Source organism: Struthio camelus, chromosome 1 (assembly GCF_040807025.1).
Source record: "Struthio camelus isolate bStrCam1 chromosome 1, bStrCam1.hap1, whole genome shotgun sequence".
In the NCBI taxonomy this organism is placed as follows: Eukaryota; Metazoa; Chordata; class Aves; order Struthioniformes; family Struthionidae; genus Struthio; species Struthio camelus.
The window spans coordinates 179,775,362-179,786,054 of NC_090942.1; the positions used below are offsets into that span (position 1 = coordinate 179,775,362).

General features: G+C 34.9%; 1 long non-coding RNA gene across 1 annotated transcript in view; it reads right to left on the reverse strand.

Annotated features, from left to right (window-relative positions):
• Positions 1–10,225, reverse strand: part of LOC138065818 (uncharacterized) — a 29,576-nt gene extending 19,351 nt beyond the window's left edge. The window contains exon 1 of the long non-coding RNA XR_011138885.1: positions 10,117–10,225. This is a non-coding gene — a long non-coding RNA (uncharacterized lncRNA). The remainder of the gene's footprint in view (positions 1–10,116) is intronic.
• Between the last annotated feature and the right edge of the window lie 468 nt (positions 10,226–10,693).

The following is a 10,693-nucleotide window of genomic DNA, read 5'->3' on the forward strand; positions in this document are numbered from 1 at the left end:
AGTGGGAAGCACAATGGCTGTAAATAGTTTGCATAAGAGTGAATTTAGACAACAAATGTAACTTTTGGTAGAAATTTAAGTCAAAACATAAGATAAAGATTAAGCAACTGGGAGCTCTCTCCTGAAGTGTCTTTACTAGAATCTTTCTCCTATTTATGCTTGAAAAACAGACTGCAGAGATAAATAGGTCAAGAGTGTTAAAATTAAGTGAATGAGGCTGCGTGTAATGTTAAAATATGAATGGCAAACTGACACTTGGCCATAATCATGCCACTTGTAATACTTAAATTAACAGTTTCAAATACTGGTGCATTTGCCACAATTATATTTTTATTTTTTTTAAATACTTTTATGAGCATATGCAAAGTTTGTCAATGTTTTTAAAAATTCTCATTGATGTTTGTGGTAGTTAACTCCTCTAACCTTTGTTTTTTCTATCAATTTTTCTTGGCAAATTCAACTTCCTCCAGTGTCATTTTAAACTGAAGGTTCACTATACTTCCTTGGATTTTATAAGACACAAATTTATCATACAGAAGCTAAACAACTGACAGCATTATTTGACCTTCTCCTCAGACAGAAAGTTGCATTTTATCCTAGGTGTTTAGATAGCAATTCTCAATCTTAAATAAAATTCATTTTAGCATTGCGAATACAAATATATCAAAGATTCAGAATTTCCAGGAAATACTTTTTTCCTATAAAATCCTGTGAGTTTTCTCTGTGAGCAACATTATACCAATAACACGCTATCTGCAGGTGAATGAATATGATAGCTTTGTCCTTCACGTTTTTGTTTTCACTACCTGTTTAGGTAATCAGTACGGTCTGAATGTTATTGCTAATATCAATTAAATCAGGTCAAAAGCATAACAGCAGGAAAAAGAGATCAGTCAGTTACCATATGAAAACCCAAGACGCCGGGGCACCTTATGGTATGTGCAAACAATTCACTATACAATTTCTGGAGAGAGGAAACTGGCATACTGTTGAATGCTGTTTTCCTTTGGGTAAAATTTTAATTAAAAAAGCAGCATGGATACAGGTTTTAGATCTTCACTATTCAAATAGCTGAGAAAGCTGTTTGAATTTTAAAATCTTATAAGGTATTTCATTAGAAAAAGGCTTCTGCTATCTCAATCTTAAAATGTTTATAATATGATTGACCAGAATTTATGAGTCAACTGAACCCTGAAGTACATCAAGATGCAATGTCTCCTTCTGGACTAAACTTGAAAAACAAACATCTGTTTTCATATCCAAGGGACAAGGAAAGGTAGCGCCCCTTGCACATATCTGCTGTAATTCACGGTGACCAAGGGTATCCAAGGCTCTGCAATTCTTCTGCCATTCACCTGATCATGGCCAGATATATTTTTATCATACTGAGGAGACGTGTCACTGGCTATTCCTGTATTTGTACAGCTCTATACAAAGGGAACAGAGGAAAAAGGTGACAGAAGGGCCATGTATCTGACCGTTAAGCTCTTTTTTCTACGTAAGCAATTCTGCATGCCCTTTTATCGCACTTCTGATCTGTATCCAAGGATGATCACATTTGTATTCATATGATACATTTGTGTAAATAGAGTTCCATCAGGTTTGCAGATGTATGTAAAGTCTATTACTTAAGAACCAAGATATGCAATAGCCAAGGGTAAATGTAAAAAAAAAAAAAAAAAAAAAAGGTCTAGGTTTTATGTTAAGTTTATTTTTCCCTTTCTGAGTTTAATATGGTTTCTTGAGGCATATGAGCACTTACATAGACACCCTTTCAGTTTGTGAGGCACTGTGTGTTTGTGCAATGGGTAAAAGCTTTGTTAACTGTAAGTTCTGAAGCCTGGAGTTATAGAAGTTAAAAGGTTTTCTTTCTAGCTCTTTTTTTTCTTTTTGAACAAGACATCCGTTTGTGCCTGCCTTTGAACATATAAAGATGTGACACCTGGTTAAAAACTCTGTATGTGTAAATACAAAACTAGAATAGTCTCAGAGGTAAAGATCAAGCATTTTAAAAAGACAACCTAACAAAAGCTAATACAAAGAAAAAGAAAAGACTTACATTATCACTTCTCAGAGACAATAGGAAGGAAAACAGAAATATCCATGGGGTACATATAAAGTAGAAAGCAATTGGAAAAAATTTACAGCTCACTGAACTGCCCGAGTATTTTTCTTGCGTTAGTTACACTCCCAAAGTGGATTCATTATCCCTATGTTGATAGCTAAAAATTAGACTCATAGTTCTAAACTAGTCATGTATCCTGCTTTTATAATAGTTAGAGGCACAAACATCTCAGCAGGAAAGTTTTTTCATCCTATATAGGTGTCTAAGCCTATAGTTAAAGTTTGGCTTCTGGGAACACCTCTGAGACCCTCTGCATGTCCTAGTTTGTCCCCTAGACATTTCTTGAGTCCATATTAGAATTAAGTCTGCTCACGTGCTATTCCTCTTTCAGATCTTTATTTCCCAAGTTTTTACAGAAAGGTCCTTCAAATGAATTATTTGGAAGGGAGCTATGGAAGGGAGCAGGGCCCTCACGTGAACATTTAGTAAATCAGAATATCAGCTCGCACATCTGCAATACTGACATCAGCTGCATATCACCGAGTTAATCTAGGTATAGCTAAAAAAATGTGCCAAAACCTACCTACTTCTCTCCACTGATTATCCAGTCTTACTAGCTCGGATTCAGATATCTAGACTTAAGCATTAAGGACCGCTTGAGATACCCTAGATATCCTGCATTGCTGCCAACTGCTACTCTAAGAAGACACAAATCTTTTATCATATCTGCAGATGATTCTGTGCAGACATTACAGGTCATCTAGAAAGGCAAAAATAGATATATAAGCTATCACACCTACCATACCTCAGCTGAAAAAGAGCATGCTATTACTGTAGGTTCCTGTAGTGTAGACACCTAATTTTAAGTGTCTGCAGTTTGGAGCTGAAGTCTGTTCAGTCAATCAGAATGACATGAATCCTATTCCTGTAGATTAAAGAAAATATAAAAGTAATTCTTGAAATCTATCCATATAGAGAGGTAGATTTAAGTATATCCATATGTACCTCGATATGTACACATATATAAATATCTACATATATACAAACATATATAAAAGTATATATATATATATATATAGCCAAAGACTTTTAGCTCATTATGTTTTTCAAACTTGTATCTGTGTAATAATAGCAATTATACAATTATAATAATACTGATTATTGCATCCTCATCATGAAACTGTAAGCTATGTTTTTAGTACTTGTAAGAGAAGTCTTGTTTTTTTACTAGAATTAATCTCCCTAAGAGGCATTTGAGGGGTCTTCTTGAGACACAGAGTTAAGAAAGTTCCACCTATACCGTGGGCAGCCCCTCAGATTAGTTCTGATATATAGTTGTTCCGATACCTGTGATCTTTTTCTTGTACCTATAACTCAGGAGATCAAGTTAGCAAGAAGAAATGAAACTCAAAATCTAGTCCTGCAGACAAGGAGGTTGAATATCCATTCTAGGGTCTCTTATATACTTGCCTTTTTGTCTTCCAGATCAGTCATTTTCTATTCTGAAGGGAAGTAGAAGGACAGCCTTAACTTCTTTGAAATATCATTGAAAGTGGAGCAAAACCATTTGTTCCTATCCTTCACCATTTTCTTCGACCGTTTCCTAATCTAATTATTTGTCTAGCGTCTTTCTCCCTACATCTTTATTTTCTGCAGTTCTGCTCAGCACATGTGTCTGAATCTTCTCTGCAATGGCCCATAGTATCCTTACCTTCTGCAGTTATTGTCTTGAAATATAAAACTTTCTGTACAACAACTGTTGGCTCTCTTGCAGATTGTGGAGTTATTAGGGTCTCCAAAACTCTTTATGTACTGCTACCATGTGGGATATATATCCCTTTCACAATACATTTAAGTCGCATGCAAGTTATTCATTCTGTGAGAATATTTTGTATTTTGTACCTACCCTACCAAAATCCCAAATGGGGAAATATATTAAGCAATTATTTGGGAGAACGGTTTTATTAATGTAAGTGAACAAAGTCAAAACCTACCCCCAGAACATGGGTGGGCTGGTTTTCAGAGCTGTTAAAACTCTTATTTGTAAATTTGGGTGGTTATCATATTAGAAAAATAAAATATGTATTGATATACAAACTATATAGGCTTGTATATGACTTTCTGTATTTAAACATTTTAATTTTTCAGTTGCTCTGTTTTTTGAAATACTTATCACTAATTTCCAACAAGATGCTTCTGGTAAAAGCCTGATAATAATTTTCCTTAAAATAAATTGTTCTGTTTTAAGGAATGGCTTTTCTGAAAATATTTCCAGCATATAGCACTGAACACAATCTTCTAACATGTCACATGCCTCCACCAACAGATAAACATAATTACCTTGCAAGGCTATCTCTAAAACATTTCTCTGCAAATAATGTTGAAAAGTGCTTTCATGAAGTAAAAAGTTTAGTACGAGAATATACAGACACCAAATGAAAGTAGACTTTAATTATATTTTAGAAAAGGTGAAGGTATGGTTTCGATTAAATTTTCTCACCATTATTTAAAAATAGTTTTCCATCTAAGTAATGAATATATGGAATACACTACAGATATCCCTTGTTACTCTTTTGAATGGTGCTGTTAACAAAAGCTTTTTCCACAATGGAAAGTGTACCTAGTCAGAACTTTGTCTGTTTATATAAATTAAACACACACATAAACTAAGCATACAGATTTATGTTTTGTGTGACCCTTTTAACTCTCTGTACTTGCTGTTAAGTTGTATATTTTTCCATAGGAGCCCTGTAACTCATAAGAAAATGACTAACGCTGAAAACTCAGTTAAGTCTCAAAAATAGGCATTAGTTCTGAGGCCTGGTACTCCTTTTGGGAAATCAAAGTTTTTATTGCCAGATAAATTAATGTTTCGAATGTATGAATACAGATGCTGTTTACAAATTTGTCACAATCTGTCTTCCAGCAGAAAGAATTTATACTGTATATAGTAATGGAAAACAGAAAACTGCATATTTCACTAAATTGCAGCTGTGTATGGAAGATTTATATGGTTGTTTTTTGTCAGTGAAACATGTAGGTCTACAGTATTTCAGTTCAGTATTGCAAACAGAACTTTAGTATTCTTATTTTAAAGTTATTTTATATTTTCAATAGAATAAATAAAATATAGAAATTGTTGTACAAAAAGCTATACATAATAACTATATTTATCAATGTTTTACTGCAGAATACAACTGTGGTGCAAATCTTATTATTCTCACTATCGTATAGACAAGCCATATTTGAGAATTTCCAGCCTGCAAGCCATTTTCATAATTTTTAAGCGTCCAACCATTGCAGTAGTAAACGTTGCAGAGGACTTATATATTATGCTAGGTGTGCAATACTGAAAAAGTGCTCAATGTGAAGAACAAAGTCAGTTTTATTTTTATTATAATCAAGTTCATTTAGAGATTGAATATCCTGAAATAATAGAAAGCTGCATCCACACGGCCAGTTACTTTTTGCTTGCATGCTTTCACCTAATGGAGTCCTATATATATATATTTTTTTTCCTAGTGTATATTCCCTTCCAGCACACAGCCTTCAAAACAGGAGCTAACATTTTTTTTTCAGCTGTGAAGTATTGGATCCAATTACTCCCAGCAACTAAAAACAGAGTTTATTTTAATAGGATTTGCAGTAAAACAAGGCATATAAAAATCAGATGCATAGGCAAAGATTTTTTCATCTTTAATCATTAAGCTACCAGTACAAATTGAGCCCTGCAGTTATTTCATTCCCGAAGGAGATCAGAGATTTAAAGAATTCAGAGGATTAAATATTTGTGTTTGAGTGAACATGCTAAGTGTTTTTGTGGCTGCTGTCGTTAAAACTGTATTTCAATACTTTATTTTAAATGCATACACTGCACATTCTCTCTAAATGATAGCTTGTAACTCTTCCTAGATACAGGGCATTAAGGGCATCTGTATTATATTACCACCCATCCCACAGATGCCCACAGTTTGTCTGGCTTATAATGTATTGTTACGCTTTGTCAATACAGGCAATTTAAACTTAGCCTTTTTTCTCCACTGGCAAAGAGCTACATACTGCAGTCTGTTATTTCTATGACAAAAAAATTTCTATGTTGGAGAGAAGAGAGTTCTTCCTCTGGAATACGTAAACCCCTGCAAATCAAAATATATTCTATCCAAATTTTGCACAGTATTTGCCAAATGCCAATGATTTGTTTTCCCGTGGAAATGTAAATATGGAACAGAAAGCCATGTGAAGTTTATATTATGCTTTTATTGAAAAAGACTGAGAAGTTAACAACTGGACACCTAACTGCTGTAGGAGAACTGGGCAAGGATTTTTCTCAAATACAAGCAACATACATGCAAACCAAACACAAATCCTGTGCATGAGGATTAATATTTCTTCCAGAATGAATACTCATTGACGAAGCATACCTGATATATTTTTAAATCGTGGATAATTAGACTATATTTATATGCAACAAAGATGTGTTAGGATCTGTCCTCCTCAGCTAGCTGGAGAAGATAGTGCTCTATTAACCTGATATTTAAATTTACATTAAAATTTTCTTTCTTTCAGAATTTCTTTCGTAGTCTGAATTTTTCTTCTGCTACTGTGATTTATGTTATACTGCTTGGTACATACACAATGTGACAAATAAAGTATATGTTCATGGTCTTGTTGAATCCTCCCTTCTATTCCCTTTTGCTAGGACTACCAAGCAAGAGAAGAAAGTTAGGAAATTATTCTGAGTGAAGAGTTACGTGTTTCAATATATTATTGAATCTGTCTTTCTAAGAATGAAGGGTGTGAACTTACAGGAATGTTCTTGAGTTTCAGTATTTACACCTTATTTCAGAAATTTTTTAGGGAGCCATTCATGATTCAAGTGATTGGGCTGACACTTAGAAAACACCATATGCTATTTGGCTTACCTATGTTAAGGAAACTAAAGAAGATGTCAGGAGGACAATATATAGATCAACATTTCCTATGGCAAGTTTATTATTTTATTTAGTCTATACTCCTCTTTCATTGTAATGAATTTAAAATTGAGACAACTAAATTGTTCCATATTTAAATGAACTTTACCTTTTAATTCTTTATTTCTTATGCTATATATTTTTTGTCTCGTTAGTAACATATGTAATTACAATGCTCTTATAAACAACATTTTTCTACATCCCCCTCTCAAAAGCCTGCCATATAGGGTGGGATTTATTTGACTAACTATTGAAGTATGTAATGTAGCATCTGCACCTGAGTAGGTGGCTGTAGCCACTTTCAAGGGTAATTCATCCCATTTTGACATAGTCATTTAAAATGAAACAAATGAATCGTATTCTAACATTGCCAGTTCTGCCCAGTGATTATAAAAGCAGTCTGGATGTATCAAGAATGGTGATATTACTAAACTGAATGCTGTATTCGAATTGCCTTATTTTGACCCACGAGTTTACGCATTCAGGATTCCATGTCCAATCTGATCGTTCTAGTATCCCAGTAATGTCACCATAGCAATATCTGATGGTTTAGGCATGAGAAACCAAGACCTGACTAAACAAAATCTTGGATGCTCCAAACTCCAATTCCCAAATTGGAAATTTAGAATTTGTTTCAGAAAATATTCCCCTAAATATTCTCCCTTGTCCTTTCAGCTATTGTCTAGACATCGTGGACAAGAGTCTTTAATTAGCATGTATCTTAAAAAGCTTTGATAACACACACTCATAATGGTATCATCCTTATGTGAAGTGAATGGAACTGACAGGGTTATCCCAATTCATGAGTATGAGTTTTGTATAAAGAAATCCAGATGAACTGGAATATGTACATGTGTAGGAGTGCAAGTGCAGGGTGTGCCTGAGAGAGAGAGGCTGCAGATGGTGTTTGACTGTTGAACTGAGAATATGTATCTGCAGTTTTTCTGGAAGATGAGGTAAACAGCACATTAATTAAATTTGCAGATGATACCAAACTGAAACGTGTTGCAAACACCATTGAGGACAGATATAAAACAAAGTGACCTAGAAAAGGTGAGAAACATAATAGGTTAGAAACAAAATGAGACATAGTATTGAGAATGAAAGTTAATATATTGAAAATGCAGATATTAAACAGAAGTAAGTAATTGCAAAAAAAAAATAGTAAAAGAATTTAAAACATGATAGCAATTATAATGTAGTCAGCTATGAACTGTCCTCCTCTCCACTCCTTTCCTCTTCTCTGTGCTCCTTTCTGCTCCTCTCCCCTCCCCTTCCCTCCCTTCCGCTTCACTTCACTTCACTTTTTTTTTTTTTTCTGTGTGTTTTTACAGTACCTGCTATATTTTGGTTCATTGTATTATAAGTGGAATTTATTTCAAAAGCAGAAGATTCATATCAGAGCCAGGGAGCCTATGTCCCACATTATTCTCATGCTAGACCTAGCAAAACAATCTGCTATGCTACTACTGCTACAGCTACAGCTGTAAATATCAGGTGGCATTGACTGAAAATTGTCATTTTCTTTGAGACTATCAAAAAATTTAAGGTCTAAAAGTAGTATTTGATTGCTTCAGTTGACAAGTAGGCGTAAAAAAGCTATAAGAGCTGTGAACCACAAGATGTATATCCTAACAGGTGGACAGACACCTTAAGCCAGGAACTCAGAAGTGAACCTGAATTTGCTGATGTAGATGTAGTCTTAGGCACCTCATTTCCAGATGAAAACTATTTAAGAACTTCAATTTTGTGTGTTGAAAGTACACACTTCTTGGAATGAATCTAAGCTGTTTGGGATTCACCAGCTAGGAATCCTGGTGCCTAAATCCTCAACTACTCTACTAAATATGGTCTGACTCATGCTAACAGCATTCAGTTCGTAGCCTCAGTGAACACTAATCTCTCCATGTTTCATAAACTCTTTTCCTTATATCTTTTCATTAAGAAAAAATTGTCTTATTGCCTCACTCCCTGCTACCATCCCCTCTATATGACAGGAGCCAGCTGCTGTTCCCTCCAGTTGCACTAGCCAATGTACATCTTATTAAACTCAGAGCAGTTGTTTGCAGTTTTTATTTAGCTTTGAAGTTCACTGCTTCTATAAAAGAACACAGAAGGATCTGAAAGTTTGTCTTATTTTTTCCGCTGATAGTAATTAAATAAAGCATATTATCTCCCTCTAAAAATACCATCTTACCATCGTCACTATAGTAATACTATCACTTACACTGAGATGATCTGTTACAAACGTTTCTATGAAAAATGTCCAAAATATGAAGAAATATGCATCCTTACACATAGTGGTCATAGTCCTCATCTAAGTAGTAGGAATTAGATTTTACCTCTTCCTCTAGTAGAGAGAGTTTGAACCCATGGCTTCCATTTTACACCCAATTATGCAAAACATAGTTCTGTAGGAAAGGGTTAAGGAGAAGGAACTAAATTAAAATAAGAACATATGTGGGAGTGAAAGGAGAGATGAATTTATAGTTTACTGCTAATGACCCTCAGTTTATTAAATGCATACCTAGAATTTCATTTCCCACTCTGAGGATTGCTTCCAGCTCTTGTCCTTCCTGCTGCCCGCAAATAACTAACAGTTATAACTAAGTAAATGAACAGCCCTGGAAAGTGGGGGCAACAACCCTAGGTAGCTTGATTACAAAGATACACTTAACAATTATAATTCTATGGCTACCTGGTACATTTAGCTATATGGCAATATTTGATCTCAATCATGCATGTGTTTCTGGTCGCATAATAGCTTCAGCTTAATAGATGGGTTAAAAATGGTCCCAATGAATTCTGTCTGCTACTCACAACTTTAAAAGGATGTAATAGGCTTAGTCTTTTCAGGCTTATGAGTAGCCAGAGTCCAGGAATCCTATGAGCAAATAGGTAAGCTATTATGCAAGAGGATCTATAACATCAGATATGTTGTATGCAGAAACCACATTTTGTGCTCAAATAGCAAATTGTTATGTCTAATGGAAGAAAAGAATGTGTGCTTATGAATCTAGTCTCACAGAAGTGCTTTCCTTAAGGCTTCTTAATCAAAGTGAGAAACAGTTTCAGAAATACCTTATTTTCTCAGTTTCCTTCTGGCTAATGTATAGATCCCTCCATCCTTCAGACTGGCTGCTGAGAATTCTGTTGTCGCATGCCTTTTGCAATCCTTAGACAAACAACAGCTTCCTTGGAGACTAAGAAGTCACCTGCATCTTTTCTTTCCCTTCCCAAAGGGAATATTGGCCCTTTGATCTGCTGAACGTTATTGGTTCTCTTGAACTGGCATAGCGTGGAGAGACAGAAGGCTGCAATGCCCCTAAGATTCTTTTCTATTTCTGGTTCCAGAAGGCATGCTCTAAAAATCCTAACTAAATGCCTGTACAGATGATACCTTTGCTAAAACTAGTGTAACAGTCCCCAGTAAAACAGACAAACAAACAAAATCCCAAGATTATTTAAAGAGTTTGGCAAATACCGGGGGGGGGGGGGGAGGGGGGCAGGGAAGCCCCAAAATATTGATAAATTTTAAGGCCGATATCCTTGGGAAACTTTTTTGAAATTCATTGACTGAAATCTCTTGCGTAAGTAGTGGAAATGCATATATCCATAGTTTAAAGTATTTGAGTTACTTCCTAGCAGGAAGAAAGAC